At 36.1% G+C, this 7,500-nt stretch overlaps 1 protein-coding gene across 6 annotated transcripts in view; it reads left to right on the top strand.

Annotated features, from left to right (window-relative positions):
* The window catches only part of DAB1 (DAB adaptor protein 1), a 2,980,230-nt gene that overhangs the window by 2,295,453 nt on the left and 677,277 nt on the right, over positions 1–7,500 (top strand). The window lies entirely within an intron of this gene.

Raw genomic sequence — 7,500 nt, 5'->3', positions numbered from 1 at the left:
CATCTATGTCACTGCAGTACATTTTTCAGGCTTCTGTCTAACAACACCTAGCTTGCAAATGCACAGGTCTGTGCATTCACGGGAATGATCCTCCAGGAATAAAGGGAGAATCTCTAGAATTGTGCTTGAGTTGTTTTATTGTCTTACAAATCACACTGTACTATCCTCTTACATGTAACTCTGACTGGACTACCACCAAACAAAACATTTCTACTGGATAATTTAAGTCATGTGTTCTTCATGAAGAAGAAGTGTCTGACAAGAATGGTTGTTGTTGGAACATTGATATGTAGCTGTGTATTGGGAATTTGCTGCAAAAGGTACAGTAAGCTTGCAACTGTAATATTACTTATTTGTTAAATTAAATTCCTTGTATTTTGAGAATTTTCAATATTTTTAACTATGTATGCCATATCTTTTTTGTTGTTTTTGAGACAGGCTTAGATGACAGTGTGTGTATGTGTGTATGTATGTATATATATATTCAGCTGATGAATTGCTGCAACATTCTTGATTTGAAGTCATCATCATCATCGTCATAATCACAGGAGAAGGAAAAAGTTGGCTGAAGCCTGATAATGAAACGTTGTTTAAAAGAGTCTGGGCTACTAGATAGCATTAGTTTATGTGGATTTTGAATACAGAACATTATTTTATGTAAGAGTTGGGTCCAGTGCGTAATAGAATTTTACAGAAGCATTTCATCTTTGCAGGCTTTAGATTGTAGTTCTGGAGAATTCTGAGATGGGCTTGGACTTTTTTTTTTTACCTCAAAGCTGATAAATAACAAATACATCTTTGCATGCCCTAAATATTGTCTTTCCCCTGAGAATTCAATATGACTGACAATACAGATTCAAGGCCATTAATCTTTAGATCTGTGGTAGTTTGTTAACACTGATTTTATTTTGTATACATTTTTATAAATTTGTTTTAATCTTAAATTAGATGCTATGTTCTGAGTCAGTAAAGCAAATTACCATAATCTGATTTCAATCTAAAATACTTTCACAGAAAGGAATTAAAACATTTTCAGTGCTTGGCTTTATGAATCGTATTGGGTAGCTTAATGTTTTGGCTTCATACACCCAAATGACAAAGTCTTTAACGTCTGTGGCTGTTTTTGAACTTTTATCACTTTAATGTATAATTGTTATCAATGACATTAAAGTTATAAAATTGACAAGTTTAGTTTTGTAACTTTTATTATTGTGTTATTTAAATCAGCTCATGAATTCAGATTATCTCAGACCACTTGAAGAGCACTTATGCCCTTTTCTTCTGTAATAGTGTTTCTGTGTTTGACATTGTGATGCAAATACTGAGAAGAACTAACTCTATCATTCGCTAAGTCACAATGATTGTTGTTAAAGATGTAACATCCTAGTGTTGATCCATGTGGAATCCACTGAGTTAAGGTATGCCATTCTACCATTATCTGTCCACTAGCCAATTATAAATCTCGTATAAGAGGTATAAGCTAACTTTTGGTGTCACTAACATTGGTGCATGTAAATGATGATAGAATGAGTCAAAGGGATGTCAAAACTTGCAGCAAACAATTTTAACTTAGAGTTTATGTTCTGGAAAAGAGAGCAATGTGTGCAGAAACATAAATTACAAGTAACAGTGAATCTGTTTACATACAGGCATATGAAAAGGTAATTGTCGGTTGGTTGATTTGAATTCAGATTGAAATCTGATCAGAATTAATGTTTTCATAATTTTTACCAGTAACAAAAAGAGGTTAATGGGTCACTCATTTATTACAACACTGTTATCACCTTCATTGTTTTGCCATGGCTATTTTTCAGTCCTCTGGATTATTTTCTGAGATATTAATTTGGAATACGTTCTGCAGTTCCTTTTGTTTAGTTTGCTAATTACTTAACATCCTTGATTTAAGTACCAGTATGTCCACTAGCCTTTGAGTATTAAGAGTTTTGGTAATACTATCTGAATGCTAGCTTTGAATGTGCAATACAATTAAAATGCTGGTGCTGAAAAGATAGTTCTCCTACCCAGGTTTTTAAGGATATTGTACAACAACAGCATATATTTTAGTCTAGTAGACCTTGGAATCTTAGGGCATTTATGTGAGTGTATTGAAGTTTCCCACTAAATGTTAAGTTTGTTGAAGCTGTTTGCAGGCATGTTTACACACAAAAAAAAAATCAATAAAAGCAAAATTTCTGGATCCGAGTTTAAGAAGTAGACAATTGAGTTTGTTTTCTTAGTTACTGAATGATTACAATTCTCTTATTTTATGGACGTTGTTGATGAAGAGACACATATGCTGCAACTTCATTCTACCAGTTAATATCACAAGTACACGCACAGATAATTTCAAACCCTTTTATGCTAAAACTACTCAGGAGTTACTTTTTTTAAAATTATTTTCATAACCAAAGTCTGTATTAAGTGACTGCAGAAAATGTACTCCACAAAAAATTAAAACCAGCAAAACCACCTGTCTGCCATTTACTGGAGATGATTAAGGTTATGAACCATTAATAAGCTGCTTTCTAAAGACCCGGCTCTGTGGCACAGAGGGAAAATTTCAGACTGTACCCCAAATAAACCATCTGACTGTTGGCACTGGTTATGGGGTAACTAAATGGACAAGATGGAAGTGAGTGGCTGATGCCAGTTCAGCCTTAATGGAGAGATGGAGGCTGTCTATGCTTTTGGTTGGGAAGCTGTGGATGTGTTGAAGCACATGTGTACTTCTGAAAGGCAGCTGCAGTGGAGTTTGCAAGGCTACACTGGAGTGATGGGGGTTAGGATACACTCCCTGGCAGGAGTGTGACTCTGACCAATGTCCTCAATCTTCTTCATGGCCCTGGACATCAGTCAGATTGAGCCCAGGGCAGGATTAGATGGTCCAGTAGACTTGAAGAGTGAGGAGGGGAGTGGGTGTTAGCTGATGGTTAGAGGAAAGTGAGAAAAAAATAAGTTGCTTCATATAGTACAAAGTTTGGCTCCTTCAGTCCTCAGTGGTATTGTATGTGACTCGGATCATATCACTTATTATTATTTTTTTTTTAAAAAGAACTATATTTATTAAATTATCATCTATGACATAGACAATGCCTACATTTATATAAATGAAAACAAACCATATTGACATAATTTTAGTTGCAAACATTAAACATCACAAACCATATTGACATAATTTTAGTTGTACACATTATATATAATGTATCCAGTCAGTCAAACATTATATAGCTCATTCATATCCTGCCTTCTTTTAAACCTTGTTCCTCCTCTACATGCATTGTTCCCACAATTCCCATTTTTTTCTGTGTACAGTTACTCAGACAGTACTCTGAAATAATTGAGAAATTGAGGTAGGCAACTCGTTTATCTCCTACTCTACATGCCTAACAAATAAGTATGACCTTTTTACACATTTTTGTCAGCTGTCAGTAATTTCCTCCACATCTTTAATCCTTCATAAGTTTCATAACTGTGGTTTTCCTTGTCCTCCATTTTTAATTTGTCTCCTACTTTTCCACCTTCTTCTTTCTGTTCCTATTGTTTTAACTTACATTTGTCCTAGAAATTAAGTTGAAACTCTCCTGTTTACTACTGAACAATTAGAAATACAACTTTATAGCAAATTATTACTATTTTGATACAACATTTATTAATGTTGTTGTGTCTTTCGGCTTTTCCTGGTTAGGGGTCGCCTCAGCAGAACGCCGGTCCGCTAATGTTTGGTAGTGGATTTTTACGTGCCGAGTTACCAGCCCTGATGCAGAACCTTCAACGAAGGCACACCCATTCATGCATGCCTGCACACAGAAGATGCTCTAGCTGAGAATCGAATGGGACAACATCTTGCTGTGGGGCAACAACGCTACCACAGCACCACTACCGTGATACAACATTTATTAAAAATCATAAATAATCTAGTAATATGATGTCCCTTATAATTTTGCAAAACTATAGTGTAGTGGAAATACTTAGCTGAATTTTTAATTTTTCAGTTTTCTTTTATAGTTTCCTGTCATAGTGTATGCCATCAGTCACTATTTTTATTTTACATTGTTTGTTATGGAATGCTTGCAGAAATACACGTATATTCACAAAGTTTCTTGCATTTGTATTGGAACAAATTTTTATTGTATATGTGATCAGAATGGTCACATTGAGCATGTATAAACTCTAACTGCTAATGGGGGAGAGAGTCTTTCAGCAACAGTCTTTAGATACCTGATTCTTATATAAATGCACTGTATATTCTTCTACCTTTTATTTCATTTGTCTATTTTTGGAAGATATTTCTTTAATAGTAAAGTACATCTTCAAAGAATCCTCTTAAAATGTATATATATATATATATATATATATATTTATTAATACAGGTCCCCTTCAGATCCTAGTTTCAGAAATTTGAACTTCATATGGTCAACACCATATGACCAACTTTCCAAAATGATGAAGCTTTTATATTTCCCCACTGTAGTGGGATGTTGTAGTTAGTGTATATATAATATGCAAGGTGTGTGGAATGTGAAGGTGGGCTTGCCCTCCCTGCATAAACATAGATATGTATTGCTTTGTCTTGTTCAACATTTCAGAAAGTTAACCATATGATCTGGACCATAAGTTTGACTTGTATATACATACATTTATATATATATATATATATATATATATATATATATATATATATATATATATGGATCTACTTTTCTTTGTCAAAATTTCATTACTTTACAAAAGAAAAGTAAATCCCCACTTCAGTGAAAGTGCATTTCAATGAAAGTGCACTTTCACTGAAGCCTAATCGCCGGATCTGCTGACTAAAAAGAAAAAAAATCACAAAAAAACATGTTATGAAGGGGAGCAAGCCCCCCTGCACCCTCCCATGTAGGAGGGATGTCCCCCCCCACACCTCCTCTACTTAAATATACAAACTCCAAGATTGTACTACAGTGAGGAAAAGGGAATATTCCCATTCCGGGCTGTATTGTGATCTCCGTACTTCATTTTCGAAGTTTTAGTACTTGGAACAACTGGTCTCAACCAAGTGGGTTTTGAAGTACTGAAACTTCGTACAAACAAAATAGACCCATGTGGATGTATGTGTGTGCATATATATATATATATATATATAGAGAGAGAGAGAGAGAGTCTGTATACTGATCACTGATGCAGTAGCCTTAGCTATATGGATTATGCATATATGAGTGTACTTCACATTATCTGGAAGAGGCTTTGTTAGAGAAAATTGTTTCAATTTTTCCTCCTACCCTTTAGTAGTGATGTGTGGGAGAAGCTGAGCTCATGGCAATCATCCCTATATTTACTTTAATATGAAGGCTACAGTTTTATTAGAAATAACGTGCTCCCTCCAATGAGCAATAAAAAAAATACAGTGCTATGCTTCAAACAGTATTACAAAGCTGATTTTTTTGCAAATGGCTTTAAAAATGACAAATATTATTTAGTTTATCTTGTTAGTCAAAATTGCTTTGAAATGCAAAGATTGAGTAGTAGAACTTTTTAGAACATAAATATGCAGTGAGATTGGCATAGGAACATCTTACTGATTCATTTTACTACATGAACTCAACTCCCACCTTCAAAAGAGTTGTTTTCTTTTACAGCTGGTGAGGTCAGAGCATAATCTGCAAAGGTCACCATTCAAATGTTCAGTAGATTTGGTGGTGGCAGGCAGATATAACCGTAGCCCACTTGTTACTTACATCAGTAATGCTAAGTCTGATCTTAGATACCAGCAGGGAGAGAAGCCTTCAGGTTAAATAAACAGGTGTTCCAAGAAATGCCTGTAGTGGGGAGGGGCTGACTTCAAATTTGACTGTCCAGGATTTTGTCTAAAATAGTTTAAAAATATTGACCTTAACATAAGACATTGCTTAACAGTAAAAAGCAAACTCTGAGGAACTTGTGAGTCAATTGTACTTGTCCTTCTCTTAAGAGATGGAACCAGAATCAGATGTTAGGATTGGACCCATATCTATAGAGGAGCCCATTATAGAAGTTAGGGAAAGCTGCTTCTCAGTAGCCAGTTGATGGATGCTCAGAACAGCATAATGTAATGGTTTTAGTATTAAAGAAGAGCAAAAGGGTGGTTATTGGATTTTCCCTTTCTTCCTCTTCTATGAGTTTTTGTCATATAGGAGTTGGTATAAATATGATTTTGGAGTGTGGAGGGGGTCTTGATTTTGGAGTGTGGAGGGGTCTTGGAAATTTGACAGTAGTGTCTAGCAATCTTTTTTGACCCTAGAAAGTCTCATGACTATATACCACAAAATGGGTTATGGGACAATGGTACTGTCACTTCATTTGGTCCTTTATTTGAGGAGTATGAGATGTGTTTGCATTATTACTGTTAGGTCAGATATGCTAAGGAAAGATGTGGGGCTCCAACAGGTTTATATCTTGGCTCCCCTCCTATTTTAATATGTGTATGCTCTTGTTCTCACTTGCAGCAACAGTATGGGAAGTATCCAGTTTGGGGACATAAGGGTTAAAGCTCTGCTGCATGCATGTGATTAGACCCATTAGCAGTCTGCAGCACTAAAGCTTTTTTTATCTTGTCTGTGCGGAGTCTGCATGCCCTCCCTGTGAAAGAATGATCTTTAAAAAGACATGCAGTAGGTGCGCGAGTGTGTGTGCCTTCTGCGAAGGGCGGGCACCTGACTGGCAACTGAACACCATAAAAAAATTCCACTGCCAGTCATTCTGCAGACTGGTGATTCACTGTGATGATGCCTAATGGGAGAAGCCAAAAGACAAAAAGAGAGCATAGTTGAATAACTTCTGCTGAGCAGTTTCAGGGTTGATAAAAATATGAAACCAGTGTTCAGCACAAAAATGTTTAAATTCTGTTTATTGTAGCTCAAAAGAGTTAATTATAAGACTATGCAAATTCTTGTGTGTGTGTGTGTGTGTGTGTGTGTGTGTGTGTGTGTGTGTGTGTGTGTGTATATATATGTATATATATATATATATATATATATATATATATATGGATTCCATACACTAGATCGAAGGTTCACTACTTCGAAATAGTGTACGGAATGCACACTGCAGCGAAAGTGCACTTAATCGAAAGTGCACTTACGCGAAGTTCAGTACAACGAATGGGTGTTGTACTGAACTTCTGTGCAGTACTCACGGACCTTAGGGATAGGGCACGGGTCATGGCCTGTGCCCTAACCCTAAGGTCCGTGATGACTGCAGCGCAGTAAAGGACATAGCAATGTCCTCCACTATGGTGTAATAGTCATGAACCTTAGGGTTAGGGCATGGGTTAGGGTAAGGTGATAGCTTTACTAACTATCCCCTTACCCTAACCCGTGCCCTAAACCTAAGATCCGTGAGTATCACACCATAGTGGAGGACATAGCTTGTTTTTTTATGTCCTCTACTGTGCTGCGGTACCTTCAGTGAAGTGCACTTTAGCGGAAGTTCACTTTCATTAAAGTGAACTTTCGCATAAGAGAGGCTTCCTGTTACAAGTTC

Source organism: Protopterus annectens, chromosome 10.part0 (genome assembly GCF_019279795.1).
Source record: "Protopterus annectens isolate FY-2018-M chromosome 10.part0, PAN1.0, whole genome shotgun sequence".
Classification (NCBI taxonomy): domain Eukaryota; kingdom Metazoa; phylum Chordata; order Ceratodontiformes; family Protopteridae; genus Protopterus; species Protopterus annectens.
This window is presented reverse-complemented; position numbering and strand designations above follow the sequence as displayed.